The 20,627-nt window shown below is 44.6% G+C and overlaps 7 non-coding genes across 7 annotated transcripts; all 7 read left to right on the forward strand.

The window, feature by feature from the left end:
• Nucleotides 1-12,073: 12,073 nt before the first annotated feature.
• trnaq-cug (transfer RNA glutamine (anticodon CUG)) lies at nt 12,074-12,145 on the forward strand. The gene has a single exon. It is a non-coding gene; the product is annotated as a tRNA-Gln (tRNA).
• A 2,862-nt stretch (nt 12,146-15,007) lies between these two features.
• On the forward strand, nt 15,008-15,079 carry trnap-agg (transfer RNA proline (anticodon AGG)). The gene has a single exon. It is a non-coding gene; the product is annotated as a tRNA-Pro (tRNA).
• An 88-nt stretch (nt 15,080-15,167) lies between these two features.
• trnai-aau (transfer RNA isoleucine (anticodon AAU)) lies at nt 15,168-15,241 on the forward strand. The gene has a single exon. It is a non-coding gene; the product is annotated as a tRNA-Ile (tRNA).
• Nucleotides 15,242-15,858: 617 nt separating this feature from the next.
• On the forward strand, nt 15,859-15,931 carry trnaf-gaa (transfer RNA phenylalanine (anticodon GAA)). The gene has a single exon. It is a non-coding gene; the product is annotated as a tRNA-Phe (tRNA).
• Nucleotides 15,932-16,021: 90 nt separating this feature from the next.
• Nucleotides 16,022-16,093, forward strand: trnaq-uug (transfer RNA glutamine (anticodon UUG)). The gene has a single exon. It is a non-coding gene; the product is annotated as a tRNA-Gln (tRNA).
• Nucleotides 16,094-18,340: 2,247 nt separating this feature from the next.
• Nucleotides 18,341-18,413, forward strand: trnaf-gaa (transfer RNA phenylalanine (anticodon GAA)). The gene has a single exon. It is a non-coding gene; the product is annotated as a tRNA-Phe (tRNA).
• A 451-nt stretch (nt 18,414-18,864) lies between these two features.
• trnaf-gaa (transfer RNA phenylalanine (anticodon GAA)) lies at nt 18,865-18,937 on the forward strand. Its single transcript has one exon. It is a non-coding gene; the product is annotated as a tRNA-Phe (tRNA).
• The last annotated feature ends 1,690 nt before the right edge of the window (nt 18,938-20,627 follow it).

Below are 20,627 nucleotides of genomic sequence, written 5' to 3' on the forward strand. Positions count from 1 at the left end.
GCTTTTGCCAGGAATGTGTGCAGTACCTCGTTTGAAAAAACTTTTTCGGCAGCACTGAGCCGCAAGAGCTCATCTAGGTAGTGCCCCTTGAAGGGGGGCGTAAAAAGGATGGACAGCACTGGAGAATGCAGGCATCGATCCCACTACCTCTCGCTTGCGCCTACTGCTTCCTACCGATTGAGCCAAAGTAAGCCCAAAGTAAGCCCACGTGAGCCAATCGTGTTTCTCTGCTGTGGCTTACTTTTGACCAATCGCGTTCTCTCCTGTGGCTTACTTTTGACCAATCGTGTTTCTCTCCTGTGGCTTACTTTTGACCAATCGCCTTTCTCTCCTTTGGCTTACTTTTGACCAATCGCGTTTCTCTCCTGGCTCTGCTCCTGTGGCTTACTTTTGACCAATCGGCGACCGCTATTATTAGGCAAGGCAAGGCAAGGCAAGTTTATTTATATAGCACATTTCATACACAATGGTAATTCAAAGTGCTTTACATAGAAGAAATTAAAATAATCAAAAGAAATCAGAATAATTAAAACAGTTTGGAATAAAAGATAAAATACAGAAATAATCAAATGAAATCAGAATAATTAAAACATAAAATAAAATACAGTGCAAACAGTCGGACGAACAGTGGCACAGTGCTCATTCAGTAAATGCACAGTTAAACAGATGTGTTTTGAGTCTGGATTTGAATGTGACTACTGTAGGAGCACATCTGATCTCTTCTGGAAGCTGGTTCCTGCTGCGGCTGGCATAGTAGCTAAAAGCAGACTCGCCATGCTTAGAGTGAACCCTTGGTATTTCTAGCCGATGTGATCCTAATGATCTGAGTGATCTGTTGGGTTTATATTCACTGAGCATATCTGGAATGTATTGAGGTCCTAGGCCATTGAATGATTTATATACCAGTAATAATACTTTAAAATCAATCCTAAATGTAACTGGCAGCCAGTGTAAAGACCTGAGGACTGGTGTGATGTGTTCATATTTTCTGGTTCTGCTCAGAATCCTAGCAGCAGCGTTCTGTATGAGCTGCAACTGTCTTATGGTCTTTTTGGGAGGGCCAGTGAGAAGTCCATTACAATAATCCACCCTACTGGTGATGAAAGCATGCACAAGTTTTTCTAAGTCTTGACTGGAAACAAAGCATCTAATTCTTGCAATATTTTTCAGGTGATAATATGCTGATTTAGTTATTGCTTTGACATGACTACTGAAACTAAGGTCTGACTCTACAGACACACCCAGATTCCTGACTTGATTTTTTCAGTTGTTTGACCCCTAGACTGAAGGTATGCGTTCACCTTGAGAACTTCATCTTTGTTTCCAAACGCAATGACTTCAGTTTTGTATTTGTTTAACTGAAGAAAGTTTTGGCACATCCAATTGTTTACTTCATCAATGCATTGGCAAAGGGAGTCAATGGGGCTGTAATCGTTAGGCGATAGGGATAAGTAGAGCTGTGTGTCGTCTGCATAGCTATGGTAAGCGATTTGGTTCTTTCTCATTATTTGGCTCATTGGGAGCATGTACAGGTTGAATAGGAGTGGCGCAAGAATTGAGCCTTGAGGGACTCCGCATGTCATGGATGTCCACTCAGACTTATGGTCTCCTATACTCACATAATAACCTCTGCCTCCTAAGTATGACCTGAACCATTTTAGGACTATCCCAGAAAGCCCGACCCAGTTTTCCAGCCTGTCAAGAAGTATTTTGTGATCGACAGTGTCAAATGCAGTACTGAGGTCGAGTAGTACCAGCACTGATAATTAGCCTGTATCAGTATTTAAGCGAATATCATTTATTATCTTTATGAGCGCGGTCTCTGTACTGTGGTGCGGTCGGAAACCAGAGTGAAAATGGTCAAAGTATCCATTCGAGCGTAAGAATTTGATCAGCTGATTGAAGACAACTTTTTCAATGATCTTGCCTATGAAAGGAAGATTTGATATCGGTCTATAGTTGTTTAATATGGTCTTATCCAGATTGCTCTTTTTCAGGAGGGGCTTGACGACAGCAGTTTTCAGGGAGGTCGGAAAACTCCCAGAGAGAAGTGAGGCATTTACCACTTCCAGGAGATCTGCTTCTAAGCTGTGTAACACATTTTTGAAAAAAGATGTGGGAAGTGCGTCAAGGGCGCAGGTTGATGTTTTTAGTTGCTGTACGGTTTCTTCCAAAATTTTGCCATCAATTTCTTCGAAATCAGACATAGTGGCTACTTTCTCGTGCTGTTGTCTGATCTGCCTGACCCCAGCGCAACTCAAGGATGAGCTGATCACCTTTCTGATATTATTGATTTTCTCAGAGAAGAAAGAAGTAAACTCACTGCACTTTCTCACTGAGAGCATTTCACTGGGAATCTGGCTTGGGGGGGTTGTCAGTCTCTCTACAGTAGCAAAAAGAGTGCGCGTGTTGTTTATATTGCTGTTTATAATATTCGAGAAAAAAGTCTGTCTAGCTTTGCTTAGTTCCTTATTGAAAGCATGGATGCTGTCTTTGTAGATGTTATAATGGACTACAAGTTTTGTCTTCCGCCACATGCGCTCTGCTTTTCTCCATTGTCTTTTCATATTTTGCACTGCTGTTGAGTTTCTCCAAGGTGCTTTTTGTCTGCCACTCTTCTTCCTGACTTTCACAGGAGCAATATCATCAATTACACTCTTAACTTTTGAGTTAAAAGAATCAAGGAGAAAATCAACAGAGTCAGCAGATATGCTTGGTGTTAAAGATATAGCCTTCATAAATAGTACACTAGTGTTCTCATTTAAGCATCTCTTCTTGACAGACACAGATCTAGCTTCAATGGCAGGAGAGATCAATATATCAAAGAAAATACAAAAATGATCAGACAGTGCTACATCCTTAATAACAATTGATGAAATGTTTAGACCCTTACTGATAAGTAAATCTAGAGTGTGTCCACGATTATGTGTGGGTCCATGTACATGCTGAGTCAGATCAAAAGTTTTTAAAACAGTTTTGATTTCTTTTGCCATATTGTTTTCTGCATTATCTATGTGAATGTTAAAATCTCCAGCAATGGCAAAGCAGTCAAACTCTGAGGAAATTGTTGATAACAGTTCTGTTAAGTTCTCAGCAAAAGCTGGAGAGTATTTTGGAGGCCTGTAAACAATGATAAGTAAATTGCGTGGAGCACCTTTTAACACAATACCCAGATACTCGAAAGACGGGTAATTCCCAAATGATATTTGCTTACATTGATAGACATCTTAATAAAGAGCAGCTAAACCTCCGCCTCTTCTGACAGCTCTGCAGACACTCATAAAAGTAAAGTTAGGAGGGGCTGTTTCATTGAGGACTGTTGCACTGCAACTTTCTTCTAGCCAAGTTTCATTTAGCAACATAAAATCCAGGTTGTATGTGGTTATTAAGTCGTTGACTAAAAGTGATTTATTTTTAAGTGAGAGGATGTTTAAAAGTGCTAACTTAACAGTCTTACTTTTTGTCCCCACAGCAATCTTGGTATGTCGTGTAATAGGCACCAGATTAGATGGGTTTGCTGTACGGCTTTTGAAGGCCTTAGACTTTCTATCATGTAATCGAACAGCAATAGAAAAAGATACAGCACACTGGGTTCCCGCTTGTTCTGTAAACATTTGAGAAAGTTATTGTTATCATAGCGGGGACCCGACACATATCACTGAGAGCTGGTATCAGTTGTTTTTGGTTCACCTCGAGCCGCTGGAGGAGGGTGTGGGCCCTGGCGCTGTGGCAGAGGCCGAAGAGCTCTCACAGGAGGAGAGGGAGGGCGAGCTGGGCCCGCAGGCTTTGGTGGTTGTGGGGCCTGGCGTTTTTTGGTTGGTATCTGGGGGCTCGCAGCAAAAGAGTGGGATAGTCTAGTTCCAGCATGCACCAGTTGTTCCATTTTCTCTGAGAAGCACAGAAGTGGAGATGCTGGAGAGAGTGGTAATGTTTCCGGTGAGAGGGATTTTTGCTCTGGTGTTATTGGAGGCTGTAATATGCTGTCCTGGTTTCCCTGGCTGTTTTCCAGAAAGTCGTCTATGGGTGCTGTATCTTGGAGCAGTGCTGGTATGTCACAGTCTGTCTGTGGTGAGCTCTGTGGGCAAGGCTCAGCTGAGATTGTGTCCGTGAGCAGAGGTTGTTGTGGCTGAGTGGTGTTATCACTGTCCTTGTGTGATGTGTCAACCGCATGTCCATTCAGGTGCTGAAATGAAATCCTGTGGTCATTCATACTGTATCCAGGTGTGTGTGTGCCATTCAGGTTGAGTGGATTGGCACACATTGCAGAAGGATGACGGAGGGAGAAGTAGATATTGTCCTTTAGCACTCTTGAACCAAGTTTGTTTGGGTGGTGGCCATCCTGTTGAAACAGTTGCCTCTGACTCCAGAAAAGATTGAAGTTGTCAATAAAGTTCACTCCTTTTATATTGCAGGTTTTTTGCAGCCATGTATTAAGCCCAAGCAACCGTGAAAACCTGTTTGTTCCTCTTGCTGGGAGTGGTCCACTGATGAATGTTTGAACTTTCAGTCTTTTAAGTGTTTCAAAAAGTTCATTGAAATCCTTTTTAAGAAGTTCCGACTGCTCTTTATGAATATCATTCTTCCCCACATGAATGATGAGTCGATTTGCAGTCTTATGTTTCATCAGAATGTTCTGAAGTTCCCTGTTTACATCAGAAGTTGTTGCTTGTGGAAGGCAGCACGTTGTTGTATCCCTGCTATTAATGCTTCTGATTACGGAGTCGCCCACTATCAGAGTCCTGGGCTCGGCTGCACTGTGAGCTGAGTGCCGCTGTCTGCTCGACCTTGAGCCCCAGTTAGCATCAGTGTTAGCTACTGGCTGATTCTGTCTGTGTGCGATCACATTCATCAAATTTGGGGATTCCTCATTCATTAATACTTCAAATCTGTTCTCAAGATGTATAGGCGGTGGTAGGAGACCAGTGTTTGCAGTCCTTGTCAGAGCCGTATCTGGGGTAGAGGATGCTACTGCAGTAATATGTGATGCTCGTGACAATCTGATGTCTCGAGTGCCTTTGGGTCTCGCACCCTGTTTGTGCCATCGATTAGTAAAACGATCGGCTTGTTTCTCTACACTCAGTATGGCCTGTCGAGAAGCACTAGATTCATGGGACTCACCGGCTGTATGCTGAGGACGTCCATGACGAAGCTCTGTTGTGTATTCCGTCTGGTTTGGTGGTCCCGCAATTAACTTTGTTTCAAGAATTGCAATCCTTTGTAAAAGTCTGTGGCAGTTGGAGCAGCAAGTAGATTCCAGAGGAGGCATTTTCTTATCCTTATGAATGTAGGCAGTTGTGTTTTCTCTTCCCCGGAATGTAAGCTTTCAGTGGGAGGCTGGTCGAATAAAATAATTCTGCTTTTTTTGTAGTAATCCAAGCGTTTGAGCACTGTGCTGATTTGCTGAAGTTAAAATTAGATGATAAAAGGAGATAAATTATAGAAATATAAAAGCGATAGAGCAAAGCGCGGAGCAGTAAGCGAGAGCGTCCGAACAGTAGCTGAGCAGGAAGTAGTCGTCATCAGTAGTAATTATCGTCATCTTTGCAACAGGTAAGTCTATTCTTCACGACTGTATAATCGATCATTATTTATTCATAAACAGTGTTTGTTTTTAGACAATTAAACATGCCAATAAAGCTAGCTAGCGTGTAATAGCACACGTTTTCTTCTGTACATGTGAACCTGCAACTTTACCATGATATACAGTAAAAAACATGCCACTACTGTCAAGATAATTAGCCGACCGCTAATTAAGCTATATCCTCCTTAAACCATTTTTTTGTTGTTGTTAATTTAGTATTTTTTTGTGTCATTCATTACATTATTTTGAGCACAAGAAGATTTTTACTAAAACCTTTAAAAAAAAGTTTAATTCATATATGTTATACTATACTATGTTATACACCAGTATACATATTTATGTTATCTTTTTAAATACTATGTTATACATATTTAAAAAGACATGAATAGGCAAAAACAAGTGTTTTTTTGTTTCAACAAATGATTCTCAACTATGTTATAAAAGATATACCAAAACGATTTGATATACCATTTTAAGTTTTAGATCTGTTTGATGATCATATTATTATGAATTGTCATAAACGCCTTTATGTTATATTTGGTGTTTCTTAGTAATCTCTGCCACAAAAGCTAAACAAAACAAAAGGATTTAAGCATGGCATGATACCAGCAAGATTGTACCAAGAAGTGTTATTGATTTTCTTATTAATAAGTTCATCACACTATTTACAATTTGTACACAAGGCAATTCAAAGTGATTCACAGTTGTATAAAAAACAATAATGCTTATGCTCATAATAATAATTATAATATTCATTAATTATTATAATATTATAATAATTAATTACATAAAAAAAAATGCTGTAGTAAAATACTTTCAGTTGGAATATGACAGCTATGTAACGTTCTGTTTATGCCTGTGTCCTTTCAGATTATGTATGCATACCCGGTTTTACGAAGAACCTCTGAGGGTCGACTCCTTATGGGGCCAACTGAGGAAGCCAATAGGGGGGAGATCGTGTTGGCAGGGAGGGCCAGGTGTAAGGAGGAGGTCCTGGCTGAGGCCACTGCCTTTGTGAGGCAGAATGGAGGGAATCCTGGAGACCAGTTCCTGGTTCTGGCTCAATGCAAGATCCAGTTTGGGAAACACCAGGGTCAGAGGTTCCTGTGGCTGCTGGAGAACTCACTGGGGTATGCCTGCTATCTGGTCAGCAGCATTTTGGGGGAGGAGGAGAGGGACAACCCGCTGTCGGACAACAAACACCTGTTCCTCAGATACACCTCGCAGATCAGGGAGGTAGGCGAGGCTGTGGAGGTGTATAATATAAAACAGGCCATGCTGCAGGAGGCCCAGAGGACAGGAGACTCTGGATGTCTGATGGTGGAGTTTGGGGATTTTAAGGGTAGGTCAATGAAGGAGGTGTATGAGGACCCAAGCAAGGAGGCCCAGGCTCTCATCACCTACCTGAAGAAGGCAAAGGCCAGGCCTAACACCAATATGGCCCTTTTCAAAGCATACGTGCTGAAGAGGCAGGCTCCAGCCCACGTGCCCACCACCACTGTGCCCACTGCATCTGTCCTCACTGCTGCTGTGCCCACTGCCACTGTGTCTGTTCCTCCTCCACCTAATGCCACTAAGAACAGGCCACTGCTGGCGACCAATGTGAAGGCCCTGTTGGCGCGGGGGAAGCATTTATTTGCTTCACAGCTGGCACAAAAGATTTTGGCTCCAGCCAAACCCTGTAAGTGATTTGCAAGCTTTAAAATCAATATAGTATATATATTATGCAGTATATATGTCTAACGAAAATACGTGTTCAACAGCTGCAGGACCACGTGTACATCCTGCGTCTGAGTCCGCAGCCCGGAGACAGCTCTTTACATGTGGTGAGTATCACTTAACGCATACAAGTGTGTTGGTGACATGTGCTTAGTGTTTTATGTTATTTTACAGACTCTGCTGCTACGGATTTTTTTGAGGAGGAAGATGACCTGGAGATGGCAACTGTAGCCTCGCAAGCTGAGGAACAACTTCCTCAAGGTATGTAAATCTTAAACAATATTTTACAAACAATTACAAATAAAACAAAACAGTATTTTTTAAATGACATATTATTTTATTTCACAACACAGAGGAATGGCACTTCTCAGGTGTCAATCTACATTCACTCTTTGAGTGAACATCCTCAAAGGAAAAAAGATAATTTAAAGGTGTATGTAAAAGGTTTTATTTCATTTTTTATCGTAATCACTGACTAAAGCTCATTCTTGTCATCTCACACTTCCCCCCCTCCCCTTGGAATAAGTGGCTGTTGTAGTGTTTGGTCTGCTTCGCTTCACACTTGGCTGATCCCATCTTTTTTTCTTCTTGTATTTCTTCTAATGGTGCTTGGATGAAAAACAGGATGATTTTCACTGCTTCCTTCCATCTTTTCATCATCATGTCATCTCTCTACTTATCATACATGCTTTGCAGTAAACCTTGTAATCGCAGTAGCTGTCCAGCAGAGCTGAGAAAGTCAAGCAGTGAAAGTCTAAAACAATAAGATAATTTTGTTGTGTTTTTTTACGCTCCAGCCACTGCAGGCTCGAGAGGCCCTGCTCCTGCCCCGGCTCGTGCTACTGCCCCTGCTCCTGCCCCTTATCCTGCTCCTCCAGCATTGTGGACCCCTGGCCAGGTGTTCCAGTCGCCTGCAGAGCTTCCTGTCCACTGGAAAGAGCAACTCCCATCTTTCCAGCAAGGCCTTCAACCCCTGTCCCTCTGCACCAGGACCATCCTCACTACAGCCACCCACAGGACTGCAGCGCCCTGCCCAGCCTCCTCTGCAGTCTCCTCCTCTGCGCCCTGCCCAGCCTCCTCTGCAGTCTCCTCCTCTGCACCCTGCCCAGCCTCCTCTGCAGTCTCCTCCTCTGCGCCCTGCCCAGCCTCCTCTGCAGTCTCCTCCTCTGCGCCCTGTTCAGCCTCCTCTGCAGTCTCCTCCACAGCCTTCTGTCCAGCCAAGTGCTGCCTCTGCTCCTGCAACATCAACTGGGTCCAGTGTTGCAGACCAGGCTCCTGTAAGTAAGCTTCTCATTATTCGTGTGCAGGTGCTGCAGCGTGATTTCCAATGACCACAAAAAAAGAGGCCGCATTTCCTCTGTGCTGGAAACTTTGCACTGGCTACCTTTTAATTGTAGATTTAATCAAAAAATTGCGCTTTAAGCCATGCAAGCTGAAATGTTTGCGGCTCGGCAGCAGCAGGGAGGATGTATGTTTCGGCGTATTGGTATAGGGGTATGATTCTCGCTTAGGGTGCGAGAGGTCCCTGGTTCAAATCCCGGATGAGCCCATTATTAGGCTTTGCTTTTAATCTCTTCAGCCTGATTAGGGCAACCAGGATATTTATATCCCGGGTTTCGGCAGAGGAACCACGTCCGCCTCTTTTAGTCTACCTGATTCCACCTAGCCTCATCGCTATCTGCCTCTCAGACAGCCAGCTATCAGGAAGTGTTGGTTCCATGGTGTAATGGTTAGCACTTTGGGCTTTGAATCCAGCGATCCAAGTTCCAATCTCGGTAGAACCTTTTTAGGTTCTTTGCGGAAGGGTGGGAAAAAGCAGAGGTGATGCGCAACTGCTGACGTGGCAGTGAAATTGGCAATCTCAAACAGAGTCGGAATTGGGGAAACATGGGCTTAAAAAGCAAAGGCTTCATTTGCTCCTTGCTATCGTGCTTTTGGACTCAATGACTTAAATCTCTGCTGCTCATGGGAAAAGTTGACACACGCCAAGGTTCCATGGTGTAATGGTTTGCACTCTTGGCTCTGAATCCAGCGATCCGAGTTCAAATCTCGGTGGGACCTGCTTTTGCCAGGAATGTGTGCAGTACCTCGTTCGAAAAAACATTTTCGGCAGCACTGAGCCGGAAGAGCTCATCTAGGTAGTGCCTCTTGAAAGGGGGCGTAAAAAGGATGGACAGCACTGGAGAATGCAGGCATCGATCCCGCTACCTCTCGCATGCTAAGCGAGCGCTCTACCATTTGAGCTAATTCCCCTCGATGATGGAGAGGAGGTGTCCATCGCTCTCAAAGACAAAGACGAGGTGCGATCACTGGCTACCTTTTAATTGTAGATCCGAGTTCAAATCTCGGTGGGACCTGCATTTGCCAGGAATGTGTGCAGTACCTCGTTCGAAAAAACATTTTCGGCAGCACTGAGCCGTAAGAGCTCATCTAGGTAGTGCCCCTTGAAGGGGGGCGTAAAAAGGATGGACAGCACTGGAGAATGCAGGCATCGATCCCACTACCTCTCGCTTGCGCCTACTGCTTCCTACCGATTGAGCCAAAGTAAGCCCAAAGTAAGCCCACGTGAGCCAATCGTGTTTCTCTGCTGTGGCTTACTTTTGACCAATCGTGTTCTCTCCTGTGGCTTACTTTTGACCAATCGTTTTTCTCTCCTGTGGCTTACTTTTGACCAATCGCCTTTCTCTCCTGTGGCTTACTTTTGACCAATCGCGTTTCTCTCCTGGCTCTGCTCCTGTGGCTTACTTTTGACCAATCGGTGACCGCTATTATTATCGTCATCTTTGCAATCTTTGCAACAGGTAAGTCTATTCTTCACGACTGTATAATCGATCATTATTCATTCATAAACAGTGTTTGTTTTTGGACAATTAAACATGCCAATAAAGCTAGCTAGCGTGTAATAGCACACGTTTTATTCTGTACATGTGAACCTGCAACTTTACCATGATATACAGTAAAAAACATGCCACTACTGTCAAGATAATTAGCCGACCGCTAATTAAGCTATATCCTCCTTAAACCATTTTTTTGTTGTTGTTAATTTAGTATTTTTTTGTGTCATTCATTACATTATTATATACATTACTCCAGCCCACGTGCCCACCACCACTGTGCCCACTGCATCTGTCCTCACTGATGCTGTGCCCACTGCCACTGTGTCTGTTCCTCCTCCACCTACTGCCACTAAGAACAGGCCACTGCTGGCGACCAATGTGTAGGCCCTGTTGGCGCGGGGGAAGCATTTATTTGCTTCACAGCTGGCACAAAAGATTTTGTCTCCAGCCAAACCCTGTAAGTGGGTAAGTTTTTTCTTTTTTCTCCAGCCACTGCAGGCTCGAGAGGCCCTGCTCCTGCCCCGGCTCGTGCTACTGCCCCTGCTCCTGCCCCTTATCCTGCTCCTCCAGCATTGTGGACCCCTGGCCAGGTGTCCCAGTCGCCTGCAGAGCTTCCTGTCCACTGGAAAGAGCAACTCCAATCTTTCCAGCAAGGCCTTCAACCCCTGTCCCTCTGCACCAGGACCATCCTCACTACAGCCACCCACAGGACTGCAGCGCCCTGCCCAGCCTCCTCTGCAGTCTCCTCCTCTGCGGCCTGCCCAGCCTCCTCTGCAGTCTCCTCCTCTGCGCCCTGCCCAGCCCCTCTGCAGTCTCCTCCTCTGCGCCCTGCTCAGCCTCCTCTGCAGTCTCCTCCACAGCCTTCTGTCCAGCCAAGTGCTGCTTCTGCTCCTGCAACATCAACTGGGTCCAGTGTTGCAGACCAGGCTCCTGTAAGTAAGCTTCTCATTATTCGTGTGCAGGTCCTGCAGCGTGATTTCCAATGACCACAAAAAAAGAGGCCGCATTTCCTCTGTGCTGGAAACTTTGCACTGGCTACCTTTTAATAGTAGATTTAATCAAAAAATTGCGCTTTAAGCCATGGAAGCTGAAATGTTTGCGGCCCGGCAGCAGCAGGGAGGATGTATGTTTCGGCTCGTTGGTCTAGGGGTATGATTCTCGCTTAGGGTGCGAGAGGTCCCGGGCTCAAATCCCAGACGAGCCCATTATTAGGCTTTGCTTTTAATCTCTTCAGCCTGATTAGGGCAACCAGGATATTTGTGAGAAATTGGGGATAAAATGTGCCAGAGAGAGGCCGGTTAGCTCAGTTGCTTAGAGCGTGGTGCTAATAACGCCAAGGTGGCGGGTTTTCATCCCCGTACGGGCCACTCATTTTCTCTCTGGGACCTTCGCTCTGCTCTTCTCGAAAATGACGGGCGGTCTCCCAGACATCCCTGCTGGCTAAACCATACAAGTATCTGGCCGAAATAGCTCAGTTGGGAGAGCGTTAGACTGAAGACCTAAAGGTCCCTGGTTCAATACCGGATTTCGGCAGAGGAACCACGTCCGCCTCTTTTAGTCTACCTGATTCCACCTAGCCTCATCGCTATCTGCCTCTCAGACAGCCAGCTAGCAGAGTGTGTTGGTTCCATGGTGTAATGATTAGCACTCTGGGCTTTGAATCCAGATATCTGAGTTCAAATCTCGTTGGAAACTTTTTAGGTTATTTGCGGAAGGGAGGGAAAAAACAGAGGTGATGCGCAACTGCTGACGTGGCGGTGAAATTGGCACTCTCAAACCGAGTCGGAATTGGGGAAACATGGGCTTAAAAAGCAAAGGCTTCATTTGCTCCTTGCTATCGTGCTTCTGGACTCAATGACTTAAATCCTTGCTATCGTGCTTCTAGACTCAATGACTTAAATCTCTGCTGCTCATGGGAAAAGTTGACACACGCCAAGGTTCCATCGTGTAATGGTTAGCACTCTGGGCTCTGAATCCAGCGATCCGAGTTCAAATCTCGGTGGGACCTGCTTTTGCCAGGAATGTGTGCAGTACCTCGTTCGAAAAAACTTTTTCGGCAGCACTGAGCCGCAAGAGCTCATCTAGGTAGTGCCCCTTGAAGTGGGGCGTAAAAAGGATGGACAGCACTGGAGAATGCAGGCATCGATCCCACTACCTCTCGCTTGCGCCTACTGCTTCCTACCGATTGAGCCAAAGTAAGCCCAAAGTAAGCCCACGTGAGCCAATTGTGTTTCTCTGCTGTGGCTTACTTTTGACCAATCATGTTCTCTCCTGTGGCTTACTTTTGACCAATCGTGTTTCTCTCCTGTGGCTTACTTTTGACCAATCGCCTTTCTCTCCTGTGGCTTACTTTTGACCAATCGCGTTTCTCTCCTGGCTCTGCTCCTGTGGCTTACTTTTGACCAATCGGCGACCGCTGTTATTATCGTCATCTTTGCAATCTTTGCAACAGGTAAGTCTATTCTTCACGACTCTATAATCGATCATTATTTATTCATAAACAGTGTTTGTTTTTAGACAATTAAACATGGCAATAAAGCCAGCTAGCGTGTAATAGCACACGTTTTCTTCTGTACATGTGAACCTGCAACTTTACCATGATATACAGTAAAAAAAAATTGTCACTACTGTCAAGATAATTAGCCGACCGCTAATTAAGCTATATCCTCCTTAAACCATTTTTTGTTGTTGTTAATTTAGTATTTTTTGTGTCATTCATTACATAATTTTGAGCACAAGAAGATTTTTACTAAAACCTTTAAAAAAAAAGTTTAATTCATATATGTTATACTATACTATGTTATACACCAGTATACATATTTATGTTATCTTTTTAAATACTATGTTATACATATTTAAAAAGACATGAATAGGCAAAAACAAGTGTTTTTTTGTTTCAACAAATGATTCTCAACTATGTTATAAAAGATATACCAAAACGATTTGATATACCATTTTAAGTTTTAGATCTGTTTGATGATCATATTATTATGAATTGTCATAAACGCCTTTATGTTATATTTGGTGTTTCTTAGTAATCTCTGCCACAAAAGCTAAACAAAACAAAACGATTTAAGCATGGCATGATACCAGCAAGATTGTACCAAGAAGTGTTATTTATTTTCTTATTAATTAGTTCATCACACTATTTACAATTTGTACACAAGGCAATTCAAAGTGATTCACAGTTGTATAAAAAACAATAATGCTTATGCTCATAATAATAATAATCATTAATTATTATAATATTATAATAATTAATTACATAAAAAAATGCTGTAGTAAAATACTTTCAGTTGGAATATGACAGCTATGTAACGTTCTGTTTATGCCTGTGTCCTTTCAGATTATGTATGCATACCCGGTTTTACGAAGAACCTCTGAGGGTCGACTCCTTATGGGGCCAACTGAGGAGGCCAATAGGAGGAAGATCGTGTTGGCAGGGAGGGCCAGGTGTAAAGAGGAGGTCTTGGCTGAGGCCACTGCCTTTGTGAGACAGAATGGAGGGAATCCTGGAGACCAGTTCCTGGTTCTGGCTCACTGCAAGATCCAGTTTGGGAAACACCAGGGTCAGAGGTTCCTGTGGCTGCTGAAGAACTCACTGTGGTATGCCTGCTATCTGGTCAGCAGCATTTTGGGGGAGGAGGAGAGGGACAACCCGCTGTCGGACAACAAACACCTGTTCCTCAGATACACCTCGCAGATCAGGTAGGTAGGCGAGGCTGTAGAGGTGTATCAGAAAAAAACAGGCCATGCTGCAGGATGCCCACAGGACAGGAGACTCTTGGTGTCTGATGGTGGAGTTTGGGGATTTTAAGGGTAGGTCAATAAAGGAGGTGTATGAGGACCCAAGCAAGGAGGCCCAGGCTCTCATCACCTACCTGAAGAAGGCAAAGGCCGGGCCTAAAACCAATATGGCCCTTTTCAAAACATACGTGCTGAAGAGGCAGGCTCCAGCCCACGTGCCCACCGCCACTGTGCCCACTGCATCTGTCCTCACTGCTGCTGTGCCCACTGCCACTGTGTCTGTTCCTCCTCCACCTACTGCCACTAAGAACAGCCCACTGCTGGCGACCAATGTGAAGGCCCTGTTGGCGCGGGGGAAGCATTTATTTGCTTCACAGCTGGCACAAAAGATTTTGTCTCCAGCCAAACCCTGTAAGTGGGTAAGTTTTTTCTTTTTTCTCCAGCCACTGCAGGCTCGAGAGGCCCTGCTCCTGCCCCGGCTCGTGCTACTGCCCCTGCTCCTGCTCCTTATCCTGCTCCTCCAGCATTGTGGACCCCTGGCCAGGTGTCCCAGTCGCCTGCAGAGCTTCCTGTCCACTGGAAAGAGCAACTCCCATCTTTCCAGCAAGGCTTTCAACCCCTGTCCCTCTGCACCAAGACCATCCTCACTACAGCCACCCACAGGACTGCAACGCCCTGCCCAGCCTCCTCTGCAGTCTCCTCCTCTGCACCCTGCCCAGCCTCCTCTGCAGTCTCCTCCTCTGCGCCCTGCCCAGCCTCCTCTGCAGTCTCCTCCTCTGCGCCCTGCCCAGCCTCCTCTGCAGTCTCCTCCTCTGCGCCCTGCTCAGCCTCCTCTGCAGTCTCCTCCACAGCCTTCTGTCCAGCCAAGTGCTGCCTCTGCTCCTGCAACATCAACTGGGTCCAGTGTTGCAGACCAGGCTCCTGTAAGTAAGCTTCTCATTATTCGTGTGCAGGTCCTGCAGCGTGATTTCCAATGACCACAAAAAAAGAGGCCCCATTTCCTCTGTGCTGGAAACTTTGCACTGGCTACCTTTTAATTGTTGATTTAATCAAAAAATTCCGCTTTAAGCCATGGAAGCTGAAATGTTTGCGGCCCGACAGCAGCAGGGAGGATGTATATTTCGGCCCGTTGGTCTAGGGGTATGATTCTCGCTTAGGGTGCGAGAGGTCCCGGGTTCAAATCCTGGACGAGCCCATAATTAGGCTTTGCTGTTAATCTCTTCAGCCTGATTAGGGCAACCAGGATATCTCTGAGCAATTGGGGATAAAATGTGCCAGAGAGAGGCCGGTTAGCTCAGTTGGTTAGAGCGTGGTGCTAATAACGCCAAGGTCGCGGGTTCGATCCCCGTACGGGCCACTGATTTTCTCTCTGTGACCTTCGCTCTGCTCTTCTCGAAAATGACGGGCGGTCTCCCATACATCCATGCTGGCTAAACCACACAAGTACCTGGCTGAAATAGCATAGTTGGGAGACCGTTAGACTGAAGATTTAAAGGTCCCTGGTTCAATACCGGGTTTCGGCAGAGGAACAAACTCCGCCGCTTTTATTCTACCTGATTCCACCTCTCAGACAGCCAGTTAGCAGGGTGTTTTGGTTCCATGGTGTAATAGTTAGCACTCTGGGCTTTGAATCCAGCGATTCGAGTTAAAATCTCGGTGGAACCTTTTTAGGATCTTTGCGGAAGGGAGGGGAAAAACAGAGGTGATGCGCAACTGCTGACGTGGCGGTGAAATTGGCACTCTCAAACCGAGTCGGAATTGGGGAAACATGGGCTTAAAAAGCAAAGGCTTCTTTTGCTCCTTGCTATCGCGCTTCTGGACTGAATGACTTACATCTCTGCACCACATGGGAAAAGTTGACACACGCCGAGGTTCCATGGTGTAAGGGTTCGCACTCTGGGCTCTGAATCCAGTGATCCGAATTCAAATCTCGGTGGGACCTTCATTTGCCAGGCTAAACAGCACAAGTACCTGGCCGAAATAGCTCAGTTGGGAGAGTGTTAGACTGAAGATCTAAAGGTCCCTGGTTCAATCTCGGGTTTCGGCAGAGGAACCACGCCCGCCTCCTTTAGGCTACCTGATTCCACCTAGCCTCATCGCTATCTGCCTCTCAGACAGACAGCTGGGAGGGTGTGTTGGTTCCATGGTGTAATGGTTAGCACTCTGGGCTTTGAATCCAGCGATCCGAGTTCAAATCTCGGTAGAACCTTTTTAGGTTCTTCGCGGAAGGGAGGGAAAAAACAGAGGTGATGCGCAACTGCTGACGTGGCGGTGAAATTGGCACTCTCAAACCGAGTCGGAATTGGGGAAACATAGGGTGCTTCTCAATATCCCTCCTCGTCTCCTCGTTCCTCTGTCCTCCATCCTATGACCCGGAAACCGATCGAGCTCAGCCATCTTGAAGGACATCTCAATTATCTAATTGCACCGCGAGGAGGCGAGGATCGAAGAGTGAGGAGGCTTTCAGAGGAGTCATGAGCGAGGATACACAGGTGTATCCTATGCGGAAGTGTTTTATTGACTAAACGTGACGCACGTATACATTCTCCTCCCCCTTCACATCGGTCACAATCTGTTTTAAAGTATACTTTACCTTTGCAGTTTATATAAACCACACATTACACATATTTCAACAGGGTATCTTGCTTTATTATTATTTATTATGAATTTCTTAAATAAACAAACTGCAACAACATGAGGGCAGATCCTTTGAGCGCTGCTGATGACGCTATGAAGTGACGCTCGAGTGATCAAGTATTCCAATGTATAAAAAAACTTTCATTCGATTCCTCCATCCTCATTTTTGTCATTCATTACATTATTTTGAGCACAAGAAGATTTTTACTAAAACCTTTAAAAAAAAAGTTTAATTCATATATGTTATACTATACTATGTTATACACCAGTATACATATTTATGTTATCTTTTTAAATACTATGTTATACATATTTAAAAAGACATGAATAGGCAAAAACAAGTGTTTTTTTGTTTCAACAAATGATTCTCAACTATGTTATAAAAGATATACCAAAACGATTTGATATACCATTTTAAGTTTTAGATCTGTTTGATGATCATATTATTATGAATTGTCATAAACGCCTTTATGTTATATTTGGTGTTTCTTAGTAATCTCTGCCACAAAAGCTAAACAAAACAAAACGATTTAAGCATGGCATGATACCAGCAAGATTGTACCAAGAAGTGTTATTTATTTTCTTATTAATTAGTTCATCACACTATTTACAATTTGTACACAAGGCAATTCAAAGTGATTCACAGTTGTATAAAAAACAATAATGCTTATGCTCATAATAATAATAATCATTAATTATTATAATATTATAATAATTAATTACATAAAAAAAATGCTGTAGTAAAATACTTTCAGTTGGAATATGACAGCTATGTAACGTTCTGTTTATGCCTGTGTCCTTTCAGATTATGTATGCATAACCGGTTTTACGAAGAACCTCTGAGGGTCGACTCCTTATGGGGCCAACTGAGGAGGCCAATAGGAGGAAGATCGTGTTGGCAGGGAGGGCCAGGTGTAAAGAGGAGGTCTTGGCTGAGGCCACTGCCTTTGTGAGGCAGAATGGAGGGAATCCTGGAGACCAGTTCCTGGTTCTGCCTCACTGCAAGATCCAGTTTGGGAAACACCAGGGTCAGAGGTTCCTGTGGCTGCTGAAGAACTCACTGTGGTATGCCTGCTATCTGGTCAGCAGCATTTTGGGGGAGGAGGAGAGGGACAACCCGCTGTCGGACAACAAACACCTGTTCCTCAGATACACCTCGCAGATCAGGGAGGTAGGCGAGGCTGTAGAGGTGTATCAGAAAAAAACAGGCCATGCTGCAGGATGCCCACAGGACAGGAGACTCTTGGTGTCTGATGGTGGAGTTTGGGGATTTTAAGGGTAGGTCAATAAAGGAGGTGTATGAGGACCCAAGCAAGGAGGCCCAGGCTCTCATCACCTACCTGAAGAAGGCAAAGGCCAGGCCTAACACCAATATGGCCCTTTTCAAAGCATACGTGCTGAAGAGGCAGGCTCCAGCCCACGTGCCCACCGCCACTGTGCCCACTGCATCTGTCCTCACTGCTGCTGTGCCCACTGCCACTGTGTCTGTTCCTCCTCCACCTACTGCCACTAAGAACAGCCCACTGCTGGCGACCAATGTGAAGGCCCTGTTGGCGCGGGGGAAGCATTTATTTGCTTCACAGCTGGCACAAAAGATTTTGTCTCCAGCCAAACCCTGTAAGTGGGTAAGTTTTTTCTTTTTTCTCCAGCAACTGCAGGCTCGAGAGGCTTATTAGCGTGGTGCTAATAACGCCAAGGTGGCGGGTTTTCATCCCCGTACGGGCCACTCATTTTCTCTCTGTGACCTTCGCTCTGCTCTTCTCGAAAATGACGGGCGGTCTCCCATACATGCATGCTGGCTAAACCGCACAAGTACCTGGCCGAAATAGCTCAGTTGGGAGAGCGTTAGACTGAAGATTTAAAGGTCCCTGGTTCAATCCCGGGTTTCGGCAGAGGAACAACCTCCGCCTCTTTTAGTCTACCTGATTCCACCTCTCAGACAGCCAGTTAGCAGGGTGTTTTGGTTCCATGGTGTAATAGTTAGCCCTCTGGGCTTTGAATCCAGCGATCCGAGTTAAAATCTCGGTGGAACCTTTTTAGGATCTTTGCGGAAGGGAGGGGAAAAACAGAGGTGATGCGCAACTGCTGACGTGGCGGTGAAATTGGCACTCTCAAACCGAGTCGGAATTGGGGAAACATGGGCTTAAAAAGCAAAGGTTTCTTTTGCTCCTTGCTATCGCGCTTCTGGACTGAATGACTTACATCTCTGCACCACATGGGAAAAGTTGACACACGCCGAGGTTCCAGGGTGTAAGGGTTAGCACTCTGGGCTCTGAATCCAGTGATCCGAATTCAAATCTCGGTGGGACCTTCATTTGCCAGGCTAAACAGCACAAGTACCAGGCCGAAATAGCTCAGTTGGGAGAGTGTTAGACTGAAGATCTAAAGGTCCCTGGTTCAATCTCGGGTTTCGGCAGAGGAACCACGCCAGCCTCCTTTAGGCTACCTGATTCCACCTAGCCTCATCGCTATCTGCCTCTCAGACAGACAGCTGGGAGGGTGTGTTGGTTCCATGGTGTAATGGTTAGCACTCTGGGCTTTGAATCCAGCGATCCGAGTCCAAATCTCGGTAGAACCTTTTTAGGTTCTTCGCGGAAGGGAGGGAAAAAACAGAGGTGATGCGCAACTGCTGACGTGGCGGTGAAATTGGCACTCTCATACCGAGTCGTAATTGGGGAAACATAGGGTGCTTCTCAATATCCCTCCTCGTCTCCTCGTTCCTCTGTCCTCCATCCTATGACCCGGAAACCGATCGAGCTCAGCCATCTTGAAGGACATCTCAATTCTCTAATTGCACCGCGAGGAGGCGAGGATCGAGGAGTGAGGAGGCTTTCAGAGGAGTCATGAGCGAGGATACACAGGTGTATCCTATGCGGAAGTGTTTTATTGACTAAACGTGACGCACGTATACATTCTCCTCCCCCTTCACATCGGTCACAATCTGTTTTAAAGTATACTTTACCTTTGCAGTTTATATAAACCACACATTACACATATTTCAACAGGGTATCTTGCTTTATTATTATTTATTATGAATTTCTTAAATAAACAAACTGCAACAACATGAGGGCAGATCCTTTGAGCGCTGCTGATGACGCTATGAAGTGACGCTCGAGTGATCAAGTATTCCAATGTATAAAAAAGCTTTCATTCGATTCCTCCATCCTCATTTTTGTCATTCATTACATTATTTTGAGCACAAGAAGATTTTTACTAAAACCTTTTTAAAAAAAAAGTTTAATTCATATATGTTATACTGTACTATGTTATACACCAGTATACATATTTATGTTATCTTTTTAAATACTATGTTATACATATTTAAAAAGACATAAATAGGCAAAAACAAGTGTTTTTTTGTTTCAACAAATGATTCTCAACTATGTTATAAAAGATATACCAAAACGATTTGATATACCATTTTAAGTTTTAGATCTGTTTGATGATCATATTATTATGAATTGTCATAAACGCCTTTATGTTATATTTGGTGTTTCTTAGTAATCTCTGCCACAAAAGCTAAACAAAACAAAACGATTTAAGCATGGCATGATACCAGCAAGATTGTACCAAGAAGTGTTATTTATTTTCTTATTAATAAGTTCATCACACTATTTACAATTTGTACACAAGGCAATTCAAAGTGATTCACAGTTGTATAAAAAACAATAATGCTTATGCTCATAATAATAATAATAATATTCATTAATTATTATAATACTATAATAATTAATTACATAAAAAATAAATGCTGTAGTAAAATACTTTCAGTTGGAATATGACAGCTATTTAACGTTCTGTTTATGCCTGTGTCCTTTCAGATTATGTATGCATACCCGGTTTTACGAAGAACCTCCGAGGGTCGACTCCTTATGGGGCCAACTGAGGAGGCCAATAGGAGGAAGATCGTGTTGGCAGGGAGGGCCAGGTGTAAGGAGGAGGTCCTGGCTGAGGCCACTGCCTTTGTGAGGCAGAATGGAGGGAATCCTGGAGACCAGTTCCTGGTTCTGGCTCACTGCAAGATCCAGTTTGGGAAACACCAGGGTCAGATTTTCCTGTGGCTGCTGGAGAACTCACTGTGGTAGGAGAACTCACTCGCAGATCAG

Source organism: Siphateles boraxobius, unplaced genomic scaffold (genome assembly GCF_051911475.1).
Source record: "Siphateles boraxobius isolate OS27281-9 unplaced genomic scaffold, OSU_SipBor_1 19, whole genome shotgun sequence".
NCBI lineage: Eukaryota > Metazoa > Chordata > Actinopteri > Cypriniformes > Leuciscidae > Siphateles > Siphateles boraxobius.